At 39.2% G+C, this 15,101-nt stretch overlaps 1 pseudogene across 1 annotated transcript; it reads right to left on the bottom strand.

The window, feature by feature from the left end:
* Positions 1-3,824: 3,824 nt before the first annotated feature.
* Positions 3,825-13,800, bottom strand: LOC111663153 (uncharacterized; annotated as a pseudogene). Its single transcript, XR_015437906.1, has 19 exons — positions 13,662-13,800; positions 13,190-13,348; positions 12,992-13,081; positions 12,742-12,885; positions 12,452-12,610; positions 12,281-12,362; positions 11,971-12,160; positions 11,679-11,822; positions 11,037-11,227; positions 10,627-10,935; positions 10,408-10,540; positions 10,124-10,298; positions 9,694-10,030; positions 9,529-9,613; positions 9,340-9,434; positions 9,093-9,244; positions 8,546-8,993; positions 7,617-7,723; positions 3,825-6,163 (listed from the first exon to the last, which is right to left on the bottom strand). The product of XR_015437906.1 is annotated as an uncharacterized LOC111663153 (transcript).
* Between the last annotated feature and the right edge of the window lie 1,301 nt (positions 13,801-15,101).

The following is a 15,101-nucleotide window of genomic DNA, read 5'->3' as shown; positions in this document are numbered from 1 at the left end:
AGTAAGGCATAAAAAGTCATAAAAATGTCATAATATAGTAAGGCATAAAAAGTCATAAAAACGTCATAGTATAGTAAGACATAAAAAGTCATAAAAACATCATAATGTAATAAGGCATAAAAAGTCACAAAAACGATTTAATATAATAAGGCATAAAAAGTCATTAAAACCACATAGTATAATAAGGCATAAAAAGTCATAAAGTAATAAGGCATAAAAAGTCATAAAAACGACATAGTAAAATAAGGCATAAAAAATCATAAAGTAATAAGCCATAAAAAGTCATAAAAACGACTTAGTATAGTAAGGCATAAAAAAGTCATAGTAGTGTAAGTCATAGAAAGTCATAAAAACGTAATTGTATAATAAGGCATGAAAACATCATAGTATACTAAGGCGTAAAAAAGTCATAAAAACGTCATAATATAATAAGGCATGAAAAGTCATAGTATAGTAAGGCATAAAAAGTCATAAAAATGTCATAATATAGTAAGGCATAAAAAGTCATAAAAACGTCATAATATAGTAAGGCATAAAAAGTCATAAAAGCGTCATAGTATAGTAAGTCATAAAAATGTCATAGTATAATAAGACAGGAAAACTTCATGGTATAATAAGTCATAAAAAGTCATAGTATAGTAAGGCATAAAAAGTCATAAAAAAGTCATAATATAGTAAGGCATAAAAAGTCATAAAAACGTCATAATATAGTAAGTCATAAAAACATCATAGTATAATAAGGCAGGAAAACTTCATGGTATAGTAAGTCAAAAAAATGTCATAGTATACCAAGGTATCAAAAGTCATAAAAACGTCATAGTATATTAAGGCATAACAATTCATAAATATTACATTGTATAGTAAGTCATAAAAACATCATAGTATAATAAGGCATTAAAATGTCATAATATAGAAAGGCATAAAAAGTCATTAAAATGACATATTATGGTTAGTCAAAAAAATGGTCATATTGTAGTAAGGCATAAAAATGAATATAATAATAAGGAATAAAAAATCATAAAATGACAGTATATTAAAACATAAAAAGTCCTACAAACGACATTGTATAGTAAGGCATAAAATAGTAAAATTATAGTGAGATATGAAAAGTCATAAAAATGTCATGGTATAGAAAGGCATAAAAACATCATGGTATAGTGAGGCATAAAAAGTCATAAAAGGGTCTTAGTATAATAAGCCATAAAAATGTCATAGTATAATAAGGCATAAAAAGTCATAAAAAATACATTGTATAGTAAGGCATAAAATGTCACAAAACATCATAATAAAGTACGGCATAAAGTGGTCATATTATAGTAAGATATAAAAGTTCATTAAAACGTCATAAGGCATAAAAAGTCATAAAAATGCCTTAATATAGAAAGTCATAAAAAGTAATAAAGACATCATAGAATAGTTATAATAATAATAACTTTATTTATGTTTCAAAAACAAAATTACAAAGTGCTGTACAAACATTTAAACAAGAAAATAAAGCAATAAAAGACACAGACGAGAGAGGCAACATGTAGTGCACAAGTACTTGTGTTGAAACAATGAAATCAATAGAGCAACAAAAGAAAATGAAACCAAAAGTAAGGACCAAACTTAAAATTTTAATCAAGAATTAAAAGCTGCTTGATATAAGTATGTTTTGAGTAGTGATTTAACCAGGTGCAACTACTCAGCACGTCTGATCTCCTCAGGCAGGGCAATCCAAAGTCTGGGTGCTCTAACAGGAAATGTGCAGTCACCTCTGGTTTTTAACCGAGACCTAGGGATGGATAGAAGAGTTTTACCCCAGGATCTCATGCAGCATGCATGATCATAAGGGGAGAGGGGTTCTGAGATGTAAGAAGGTGCGAAACCAGACAGGGACTTAAGAAAGATCAGAAGTATTTTCTAAATCCTAAAAGACACAGGTAGCCAATTTTAGGGAGGCTAAAATGGTTGTAATATGATCACATTTTTTGGAACCAGTTAGGAGTCTAGCTTCAGCATTTTGTATGAGTTAAAGGGAATGAAAAGATTTTTGGGAGAGACATATGTAGGGAATTGCTATGGTCCAGACATGATGAATGCATGAATAACCTTCTCGAGATCAGTGAATGATAGAAATGATTTGAATTTGGCAATATAGTAAGGCATAAAAAGTCATCATAAAAAATAACATAGTATTGTAAGGCATAACAACATCATAGTATAGTAAGGTATAAAAAGTTATAGTACAGTAACACATAAAAAGGCATAATAACATCATACTATAGTAAGGCATAAAAAGATCGTAATATAGTAAGGCATGGAAAAGTCATAGTATGTCAATGCATAAAAGGTTATAAAAACATGATAGGCATAGGATAAAAAGGACAAAAAGACAGGATAATAAGGCATAAAAATATTATAGTAAAGTAAGGCATAAAAATATCATAGTATAGTAAGGCATGGAAAAGTCATAGTATTTTAATGCATAAAAAGTTATAAAAACATGATAGTATAGTGAAGCATAAAAAAGACATAGGATAATAAGTCATAAAAATATCATAGTTTAGTAAGGCATAAAAAGGTCATATAGTATAGTAAGGCATAAAAAGATCATAATATAGTAAGGCATGGAAAAGTCATAGTATTTCAATGCATAAAAAGTTATAAAAACATGATAGTATCGTGACGCACAAAAAAGACAGGATAATAAGGCATAAAAAGGCATAAAAACATCATAAAATAGTAAGGCATAAAAAGGAATAAAAACATCATAGTATAGTAAGGCATAAAAATATCATAGTATAGTAAGGCATGTAAAAGTCATAATATTTTGATGCATAAAAAGTTATAAAAACATGATAGTATCATGAAGCATACAAAAGGTCATAGTATAGTAAGGCATAAAAAGGCATAATAACGTCATACTATAGTAAGGCATAAAAAGATCATTATAGAGTAAGGCATGGAAAAGTCATATTATTTCAATGCATAAAAAGTTATAAAAACATGATAAAATAGTAAGGCATAAAAAAGCATAAAAACATCATCAAAAGTCATGAAAAAGTCATATTATTTTAATACATAAAAAGTTATAAAAAACACGATAGTATCGTAAGGCGTAAAAAGGCATAAAAAAATCATAGCATAGTGAGGCACAAAAAGGTTATAGTATAATAAGGCAATAGAGTCACCAATAAACCTAATGTGCATGTCTTTGGACTACAGGAGGAAGTCGGAGTACACACAGAGAATTCACGCAGGCACAGGGAGAAAATGCAAACTCCACGCAGAGGGCCCCCGGCCCATGGTTTGAAATCAAAGCCTTCTCGCTGTGAGGCGACAGTACCACTGCTCACCTGTGTCGCCCCATAAGTAAAACATTTTTTTAGTAAGGCATTAAAACATCATAGTATAGTAAGGCATGAAATCATCACAGTATAGTAAGGCATAAAAAAGTAATTTCAGTCAGTATTCATGTTGACATTTTAAATTTAAACTCATAATTTGATATTTTCAGAATTTTATATTTACTCCTTTCGCAACCTGACTGCTAGCCTACAGAAGACAGAAGCCATGGTTAGCTTGCTAGTTAACGCTACTACTGTGATATTCTCACACGACGTGAGACTTAAGATCACCCCCACCCTTTTACTCAATCAAATGGTAGCATGCCTAAGTCAGTTGACTTTGGAATGATCTAATATGACTTTTTTTCACTCAATATTGGTAGGAACAATTCTGTCCTCCCAAAACATTGGTAGCTACATGTCCCTACTGTCCATATTCAAACCTCCCCCCTTGATTGAAGGTATATGATGAACACAATGACAAAAATCGTGAAAGCCTTGACTACATGTTTTTATGATTGCATTATTCCATTAAATGGAAATATTCATTTTTTCTATACATCATTTAATACACATTTCAGCAAAATTCTGCATAACTGACTAACTCTGTGATCACTAGAATTTAAAATTAACTAGGCCTGTAGGTTTGCAGCAGCATGAGTTTTGTACAGACAGTAGGCTGGATACAGTGGGGAAACACTTCTGAAATGTTCATTCAGTGGGTTCAGTGCAATCATGCCCTTATTCACACACACATTTTGAACACACATAAGGCAGCACACTCACAAATTAGAGTAATGGTTTGTTTACACATGGTGACAGTCCTTAAGGAAAGGCAGGTAGCTGTCACAGCCATCTGACATGCTTCACTGAGCCCATCTGGTGAGCTGGCCAAGGTGTCCCCCCTCTCCCTTGGCCACCCAACCTCTGTGCTGCTCACAGTGCCCTCCAGTGGGCAAGGCCCTTGCAGCTGCCACCAGCTTACTCTGTGGTCGAAGGTGTGCTTGTTCCCCATTTGAAGCATGTTCATTGCCTTGATGCATGACTTACAGATGCAGGCTGCAGCAGAATTGTGGAGACAGAAAGATGCTCTGTTAATCCCCTCAAAAAGAAATCAGTTAGAAAACACAAAACCCTTCATTTTGAATGGTGACTGAATGCAAAGGGGAAACAGCAGTAAGTGAACAGCTTACAACTGAGTCATTTTACCTCAGAGGATATTAATAATCCTGTCATAAAGACAAGTATTTATACGAATGCTTTCCAGACATTATACGGCTATTTGTTTCCATCTTACAAACTGCAGTTTTTTGCATCCTCTCCCTGGCACATGATTTATGTGTCATTTTGCTGCACCGCAGCACTCTGATTTCCATGATTTTATCAGCTCTCAGATTAGCTTGAGTTATTGTGTTTGTGTGAGTGTGTGTGTGGTCTTGGCCTAAAAGTTGATTTCATTCCAACATTCAGAGCTGGTTTGCTTTTTAGCATCATTAGGTATTGTTACTTATGTCCCCAGCTCCTAGGGTATTGTTTTGCTGTGGCAGATCTCGGGTGTATGATAAATTGTCCAGATTACTATTTCCTATAATAAATCACTTTGCCATTTCTATTATGATGCATTATTGTTGGAGTATTGTGCTGCTTTTGTATTACTGAAATAGTATTTTCTCTTTTTTCTAATAAAAAAATCAAAGCACAGAACAGCAAAAAGTCTAAAAAATGGCTAGACCTGAGACATCATGTGGTATCAGAGGTGCTGCCACACCTGCAAGGTCACAGAGAAAGGCCTAACAACTCCATAAGGCATTCCCCTTCACACTAACAGGAGATTACACGCACATCCACACACAGCGAGAACTCCAAACCCCACTTTTAAATAATACAGCATGTGTGGGCTCGTGAACTGGCCACCCAGGGGAGACCCATAGCAGAAGTGTGTCAAGCTGAAATATGTGTTAAGTTATTCACCCCAAGAACAAGCCACAGTGGGAGAGAGAGAGGGGAAGAAGGGAGGGAGGGAGGATGCTAACCCAAATACAGTCCCTGAGCACTGAGCAAATATGGGCAGAGATGGGCGGCAGAAAGCATTGGGAGGTCATCTAATTTTCATGAGATGCAATGGCAGCAAAGCAAACATCCTTTTTCAAGTGCAGGAAACCAGCGAAGAATCTAAAGTGCAGAATGATTTTCAAGGACACTGTCAGTGCTTTTTAAATGCTGTAGATTTATGCTTCAAATGGACCAATATTCTTGTAATGTTGAACAAAACGTTGTAAAATCACATAATGTAACCCAGAATTATCTATTTTTACTGGCCTTTTAATTAGCAAAACATTTAATAATTTAGATTTCATCAATAATTCCTGAGGGATTTATTATCGAATGCGTGTTTCTGACAAGTGGTGTTACAGCGGGTGGAAAAGGGTGTGGCAGGACAATATTACTGGGTGTTGTCAGAACAATCTGACCAGGTGATTGATGAGGAAGGAGAGGTGAACCACATCAAGGTGAAAAGTCTTTGTGGTGATCATCAAGCCTGTAATATGATCAGTTAGTTCATTTTGGGATGACTTCATCCCGCTTTAGGTCCATTAATCAAATCCAGATTCAGAATTAAAGCAATATACATGATGTTAAAAAGACTTGATATCTCTGGTAGAAAAATGTATTTCTCATTCAGTTCAGCTCTCCCATGTGCGGTCCTTTGTGTGATCGACATATCATGCTCTCTTCACTCGCTTTCCTTTCCTCAATCGCGTTCTTCCACTTCTTATGGCACCTTGTGAAGCCTTCCCCACACTACTCCAACCTGTGGGCTCCTCTTTGTCTGCCTGTGACAAAAAACAGTAGCAAAAACAGACACAATTACAGCCTCGTTGCCTGGGCAGTGATGTGGAGGTCCTGATGAAATATCCTGTACCCATTAATCTTTCCCCAGGGGGTGCAGGAGACTGGGAGCACTGGGCCAGCCACTTATTAAATGCTCCTAATAGAGGCCATTCATCTCCCCCTGAATCTTGAATGTTTCAACATGCAACATGACCCAACACAACTACTCCCTACGTCTCTGTGCAAATATTGGTATTTTTATTAAGACAGCAAAGTCGATAATGTTTCATTTTGTGGTATCTTTTTAAATGGGCATGATCTCTTCATGAGCTTCCGCGCGTTGATCGATGACTTTGTTTTCACCACCGTGCGAATATCTCATCTATAACTGTGCCACAATAATCATCATAAACAGTCATGCATGAGGTCATTTGGGACAGAATTTATAGTTTGCACTAATAACTATGTTTAATATCCTGATTTTATTAGCATGCTGGAGCTAAATAGATGATAGGTTTGATCAGCCATTAAGGGTTTGTCTTAAACTCATTTTCACACGTTACTCATTAATATCTCTCTATCTGCCAATTAAGCAAATCCTTCACAGTATCATTTCTGGCCTGGATGAACAATTAGATAACACTAATAGCTCTTCTTACAAAACAACTCCCTGGAAACACACACGCTCACACTGAGTCTGTAAGATAATGAATGTAATACAATCACTACAAACATTCACTGTACAACCAAAATAGATCAGCCATGATAGACACACACTGTTTGTACAGTATAGGCTTCTAAGGCCCAATGTATAATCACCATAAATTAACATGGCCTAATTACATTTCACCTGCCAAGCTCCATATGGTCCCCAATTCTGAACAAAATAATTAGGTGACTGCATCCCAATTAAACAATTATCCAATGAAACCTCAGTAAAACAATTACCTGGTCATATCCTGGCAATGACTACAATGCTTAGCAGTGTAATGTTCAGGTCAATGAACAAGAAAGCAGTAAATTATGCAGTATAACAGGATGAATACATCAGCATCAGATATTGTATTTTTGACAAATAAATAATCTCTGCATTCTGTAGTATTTCACATACATTCAACGCTGCCTTTCAACATACAGTACAACTGATTCATATCCCCTGATACACTGCTTTCATATTTGGAAAATGACATCATTGTAGGCGGAGATCTTAAAAGCAGTGATGTTTATGCTGGAGGACAGGAGAAAGAGGGATGAAGGGTAGTAAAGAGGGCACCTGCTGGGTTGTGATGAAGCCGAATCCTCAGGGACCAGAAATGAGATCATCCAAATCAGAGATGCTGTCATGCATCTTAACTGGAACAATAGTGACCCCTACTGACCGGTCTGGCTTTTATCATCCTTATGATGAATACACCACAGCCTAAATGTACAGTACATATCATGAGAGGGAAGTACCTGTTTGCCATCTCTGTTGTCTCCTTTTTGCTTCGCAGTGAAGTCCATAAAGCTGAGCAGACTGTAGGGGTAAGGCTGACTTAATACAAGAGAAGGCCGCTTAGTATCTGTGAATAAACAGAAGTGAAAGCAGTGTAAGTGTTAACATTGTCAGTATTGTTTTCTATTGAAATTTCAAGCATTGTAATGATTTATAACGTGTTTATAACAACAGCCTATCTGAGACTATTCTTTTAATTTTATGCAACATTGCTCCACTGTCATATGTCTTTAACCTTTGTCCTAGCAACAAGGTTGGGGCATCAGTTTAGGGCAATAGGCCGTAGATCCCAAAGGCCCAGTGGTGATCAACACGACCCGGCAGATGGAGGGAGGTCTGCTTTGCAGTGGCAGACACCGCACCTCCCGTAGAAAGAGTGGGGGAGGGAGGGAGGGAGAGGGTGTTGTTTAATGGATGAGTGACTGCTGCAGCAAGGTTAAGGGAAGCAATCTCTGACACTTCACTTCCTCACAAGTCTCTCTCTCCTAGCAGCCAAGACCCCCTGCCTTTGGTACATGTACATGCATCCTGCACCCTGCAGCGGAAAGCAGCATCTCCGACACAAAATTATGTCTGGCCAGAACACACACACACACACACACACACACACACACACACACACACACACACACACACACACACACACACAGATAATAAATCCTTAGACTATTGCTGGAAATGACATAAATGGGCTTTTCAATTAGCATAATGCTAATGACTATTTGTAATGTTTTGAAAGCTGTAAATATCAAAAAAGCAACTAGTGGCACATGTTTCACTATATCTGATTATCACTATACACCATGTGGTTGCACAGGCTTATATATGGTTTTATATGCATACTACTGTTTATTTACAATTTATTAAAAAAACAGACACTATTCTTCACCTGATGTGAAAGCTGCTCCTGGTTCTGTAGAAGGAAAGAGGCTACCGAAGGCTCTATAGGTCTCAATGTCCTCTCTCCACCAGCTGCCCACCTTGCAATGATCGGGCTTGGTTGAGGTGCTCTGGAAACAGGGTTCATCCGCCTTTAATTGGGCTTTCGAGGGACTCTCATTGGTGGTGTCAGAAGGAGCAGAGCTGGTCTGGGTGTTGCATGTTGAGCTAAGGGTCAGAGAGCTACCAGGGATCTGAAGCTGTGTAGGCCACATCAAGCTGCACACAGGGGTGAGGGGGGAGCTGCCCCGCTCAGCCATCTTTGCTAAGATCCCTGAGCCGCTGGCTATAGGCTCCTCTAACAGAAGGCTGCAGTGGAGGTCATTCAGCAGAGGACAGGAGAGGTCTTGATTGAAGCATCCCAGTGCTTCCTCTTGCTGGTGATGCTCACATGCTGTCTGAGCACACACAGTGTAAAATTGAAGAGCCGTGTTTGGAAAACAGGTACCTTAATAATCAACTTAAAGTACGTACCAGTAAAGAGAGATATTGTCTACCTGATGAAGTTCCTCAGACATGGCTGCCTCACTGAAACTAAAACTCTGAAGAGGGATGCTGTCTGATTGGTCCTCTTGTGATAACACAGAGCTCCACAGCTCAGCGACATGTGAGAGACTGTGAACAATTTCTTTTCTCTTTCCTTGTTTGTCTGCAGATTCAAGTTTATTCAGTGACATTAAAGTATGTAAACCATTCAGCAGACTACACTTGTTACCTATATTCTAGCTGAATGTAGCCACATACCAAAGCCAGGTGAGAGCAGATCAAGCTGGGGCTCACAGAGGGATGGCACTGATTGGCTGAGCTCAATACTGCACAACTGAGGGGGGTGATTCATTCTGAAAGTGGAAGAAACAAATATCACTCAGTTTTAATTTACTTGCCAGCATCAAGTACACTAAAAGTATTGTGTGACGTAAGATGACCTCTGACCTCTTATTTAGAGGAAGGGTTTCATCCATGGAAGGTCCTGAAACTGCATCAACACTGAGACCTGAGTTAACATCTTCTTCTCCCTCTGGAAAAGAGTTTAAGTTTTGTCTTTATCTTTTCACTCTGTGTGAATGGTGTGCAAATAAAATCCAGCACAAAGCTCACCTTCTGCCGAAAGAAGCAGCTCCACCAAAACATCTTTGTTGAAGTTGCTGAGGGACATGGGGTCTGCGGCGCCCTCTGGTGTCACAATCATCTCAGGGCAATCTGGCAAGACACCAACCGATGAGGGGGGTCTGCTCTCCTCTTCTTCACCGTCCCTGCTTTGGTTCTCACCGTCAGTGAGGAGAGAAGAGATCCTCTGCAGAGTCAAGGTGCTTTCATACACATATGGATGACCCCGTCTCAACAGAAACAAGGAAGAGGCCGAGGTGAAGGAGGAGACAGACTCAGAGCTCTGATCCTCTGAGGAGGAAATGTGCCTGTGTGTCTCACGGTGCCGCTGGGACAAGGACACACAATACAGGACATTATTTCAAAATCAGATGTTGTAAGAATCAATTTTTTTTTTTGCAGGAAAAATGAAAATGTGTACATTATATAGAGGCTGTTCCTCATCTGGTTCATCTGCATGGGCTGTTTGCTCTGTTTGCTCTTCTACCATGTGCATTGGGGAGGGGCTGGGTGTGAGATGAAGCAGAGCCTGGGTTGACAGAGACATCTTTCTGCTGTTCGATTTTCTCTCGGCGTGTTCTAGCCACACCACCTCACTGGAATAAAGAACATAAGGAAATGATCTGCTGTGTTCTCTGGGGTACTGAACATATTTCAACATTTAATCATCCTCTTTTAGCCACATGCCAGCTACAACCTCGGTACCTTAGCTTGGGAGGGGGATCTCTCACTTCCATCACAGCCTTTCTGACTAGTCTGACAAGTTCCTCTGGAGACACTGCGTTCACTCTCTGAGCCTGATACAGTTTGGCAGACAGCGGGCAGGGTGGCCTTCCTCCTGAACAGTCTGTTGAAACAAAACTCACACTTAATAACAATGTATTTTTATTCAGTCCTGATGCTGTTTAATAATCTCTGCCTTACCTTTTTTCATCAGTGGCAAATGTGACTCTGTTGTCTCAATCCCATCTACATTGTCTCCTTCACCCTGATATGAATGATGATGAGGATTTTTCACAAAAAAAAAAAAAAAGTCATTTCCAAAGCTGAATATCTTTGGTACATAGGTTTTGCTGTATTATAAGAGATTCACCCACATTATATCCTGCAGGAATGTACTTTAAAGCCTTTGCACACAGACCAAATCCATGACAAGCCTGCAAGAAGTACGTGACCATGTCATCTCTTTCTGTGTGGCCTCTCTTCAGCAGAGCCCAGGCTTCAGAAACACAACTGGAGACCAGACACATCGTCCACATTACACATTAAGATAATAAGGCAAATAATATATAATCTAAGATACAACAAGAAGGCCATACGTGAACCAAATGTACCTGTTTTGAAGCAGTACATCTGCACAGAGCTTGGCATCATCAGTGCTCTCTATTGCAGGTCTGGTCCATTGGAGGTACCTTAATGCCAAGCAAGGCTGTTTCCTTGTTAGGAGACAATGGATGATGCAGCGATGCTGCCAAGGGAGCCAGGGGACAGCAGCCCTGGGGCTCAGCAATAGCTCCATGGAGGTCTAGGCGAGGGAGTAACATAACATACATTACTTCTATAAGATTATTTGTTCCTTTAATTTAAAGTGTTGTTTTGTCTATGAGCAGAAATCTTAATTATGTGGGATGAACAAAAACTCCTAGAAATGCTAAATGCTTTCATCATCAAAAAAAACACAAACTATTTCCACTAATTAAAGCGTTTCCTCTACGGAAATAAAGATCTGCTGTAGTTGAATCAATAATGAATGACACAATGGAGTTATTACATTAATCATATGCACTACTCAAGCGACCCATGAGTGTCCCCTGCAGACCACTATGGCCGCTTGAACAAGGACGCTAATGTGATCAACTGGATGGTTAACTGGTTAACTTACATGGTCATTAAAACGACTTAATCAAAATCAGAATCAGTCACTCAGCCGATGAATAAAATCAGCTTTGCTCCTTGGGTGTCTTGTGGTTACATACCCTGACATTTCCATGATCGAGCATCCAGAAGGCCCTGATTTGTTGAGAAAAGCTGGAAGGAATTGTGAAAGCATGGCAGAAAGATTGAAGGAGGTCGTTTTTGCACTGTAGGAAATTCGCCATGTCCAGGATAAAGTACATGAGCTGCGACACATAGGTTAAAGAATTATATAACCTGAAAATAAGGTCTATCTCTTGGACAGAACAGAACAGAACAGAGCAGAGAGTGAGACACAGAGACGTACAGTATGCTCTACAGAATGCTTTGTTGATGCTGTATTGGAATGGATACAACTGCCTGGACTGACATGTTGTCAATACGAGGCACCAGCACGAGCTTCAGCAGGGCCTGCAGATTAGGAGGAGGATAGCACTGGTCTGTGAAGTCCTCAGAAGTCCAAATGCACCCGTGCTGTTTGTCCAGCTGAGTCACCATACCCTGTATGAAAGAGATCCATCTTTCCGTTCCTCCCTCCTCCCATCTGGTCAAATGAAAAGAAAAAGAAAAGCAGCAGGGAAATAAAGAGAGAAACCTCAGCAGGAGAGAGATAGCTTTGAATGGTTTGAAATCCACCAGCATCAAGTCAAATCATCTAAATTACCCAAGTGTCAAGAGATAAGCTTTCTGATGGCTGTGCTCCATTTCCCTCCACATCTGAGAGATACGCTTCACCTCGTGGGCCTCTGACAGCGACAGGAGAGAACAGAAACACATGTAAAAGAGTGATAACGTTTAATCACGCCTATATTATGGTGGTCAATGACATCTGTACCAGGGTATTTGGGCAGAAGCCCCATGATGCCCCACCACTGAACCAGCCGTCCCAGCCAGATGTGTTGCTTCAGAGCCCTGTGCTCTCGATTCCAGCAGGCACGTCTAACGTCTGAGGAGGCCCCTGTGTCCCTGCAGACCACACAAGGGTACCCCACACCTGCATGAAAGACATAGAGACTGAAGTTCCAGTAAGGGGTTACACATGTCAAAAATATGAATGGTTAGGATTACAATTCTAAACCATCATGATGCCGTAGCTGTTCACTATATGTCTTCTGAAGAGTGTACCGTGCCAGAGGTGAGCTGAAGTGAGCTGCCGCCTCGCCCACTGGGCCAGCGTGAGCAGGTTCCTCAGTCTCTGGAGCAGCATGTGCACCCGGGCGAAAGAGCTCCGGTCCAGAAACATCCATAGACCTTGACAACGACTGAAGCCTGCAGGAATAAATAAGACAAAAAAGAGATGTAAAGATCCCGCTTGCAAACTTGTAATTATATTAACCAGTTAATTAATATCATTGATACGGACATGTGAACTTACATAAGGTTAATAACTCCTTTTTAGCAAACTCTGACGTCCTCTGTACCCAGCAGCTAAAAGTCAGTAGGATTTCCTCCACGTCAACATCACCTTATTGGAGATAAAATGTTGAATCGAACATCAAATACTTTACAGATAACGAGTAGCGAGTAAAGGACAGAACCATAATTTCATGCTTTACAAATGCTCCTAATGTACCTTCATCTGTAAGCGTCCGTAGCCAGCGGATGATGGCTCTGATGTTGTTGCTGGTCAATGCCTCAGACCATTGGCATTCTGTAGCAAACATGATGCCTCTTGTCATCAGTTCGTGTGGTGGACTCAACGTATCATTACTAAAAAATATTGTTAACACCTGTGGTTAATTATAGCAACAAAAAAAAAGGTTATTTATGAAAACATCTATGATTTACTTTATGCACTGTATACTAGGTGATTCAACCAAGGCTCATGCAGTGTATGTCAATGAGAGGTAAAATCACTTGTGCACTTAAGCCTGGAAAACCTCTCAGACATGTTTCCATAATTAGCTAAATGGATTGTTCAAGAACACATTAGGCAGTATGATCATTATTTTGAAGAGCTCCTATAGAGAAATTCATAAAGACCTCTTGGATTCTCAGTACTTACTCAGAGACGTGGTGTAGTTGTCCATAGTAGCTCGGTTAATCTTCATTCTTGGTCTGTGCAGAGGTGAGTGTGTCTGCCTTGTGGATTTGCTGACTGGTCCGGTGGCTACAGTAACGTTCTCTTCTTACACAAGCTACTTTGGTACATGTTAATCCACTAATCTCACTCTCAGTTAACATTTCATTGGCTGATTTGCAGCGTGGCTGTTGAGTGTATATTTATGTGTGCGCAAGTGTGTGTTGAAATGAATGTTGGAGACAGAGTAGGTAAGACCAGCAGGGGTGAGATGATAGCTGGGGGTGAAAATTGACTTCTTAAGTGACAGAAGGAAGAAAACTTAACCTGCTCTCCACTGCTTGAATCTTCCAGGCATTTGGCACTTTCAGCCACACCCTGGTCAGTGATGTCAGGAGACCTTTTTTCAATTTGGCAAAAACACCTGCTGTGACATCACTTGTTGGGGCGTGGCCATCGGTGTTACTATTTTTATGGCAAAAATGCCAAACATTTACTGTTTTTAGATTTTTTTATTTGTTTATGTGATAATAAACTTAATTATAACCTGTTGCCTAAACAAAACAAAGCATTTCAAAAATATAACACTGAAGAGTGTTGGAAATTACAGCAGACTTTTTCATACATTGAATAAACACAACACTAAATAAATTATAAAAATAATTGTTAGATGCAGCCCTACTGGAAAGTTTCCACCAGTTGAATGCAGTGTAGCAGCAGTTTTTTCTTGTCAGTGTGCATTAAGCCTTAGCTTACCCTTTTTGACCTGTTTACTCCTCCAGATCCTGTGTGTGGTGTTCACAATAAGGACCACATGGCAATACATGATAGTATTTAAGTTTTACCACAAAAAATTAAAAAAATTCTTTCTATGTGCATAAAGTATTTTTTCATTACAAGCCATCTTAATCAAATCATATACTCATGGTGATGCTGCATAGATTAAAATTAAAATATCACTACTTTTGACTCAAAAGAAAACACACACACACACACACACACACACACACACACACATTCACACACAATGGCCGTCAGCCATTACTTTCACAGTTCCGAGACAGTCGGATTTGCATAGGTGGCAGAAGGTGGGTCCAAATCCCCCGTCGGGCCCAGGCCTGATTAATGATTAAAGGGGATTAGGAGGAGGGTCAGGACTTGGTTACTAGTCTCACTCTGATTCTGCTGTGGCTGCCTTCATACTATCTGTGTCACTACGGCCACTCTACTCTCTCAGGACTAAATCTGAGCATGTCAGCAAGAAAAGAAACTGAAAATGAGAAAATGATGAATGATGGGAATGATGACATATTTTCAAGGTGAATGCTGACTAGGCTAAGGTAGGTGCAGTGGATTTCTTGGATTTAGTTTTTCATCGTGTCAGCTATTTCTGACATTTTCTTTTAGGGAACTTTCTCCAGACAGAAATGCAAGAATCACTGGATTAAAGGAAGGAAGGTCTTAT

Source organism: Seriola lalandi, unplaced genomic scaffold (genome assembly GCF_002814215.2).
Source record: "Seriola lalandi dorsalis isolate HSWRI2012SDOR001 ecotype SW California unplaced genomic scaffold, Sedor1 jcf7180002054573, whole genome shotgun sequence".
NCBI classification, from domain to species: Eukaryota; Metazoa; Chordata; class Actinopteri; order Carangiformes; family Carangidae; genus Seriola; species Seriola lalandi.
The sequence above is the reverse complement of the archived record's forward strand: the minus strand, read 5'-3'. Positions and strand labels throughout refer to the sequence as shown.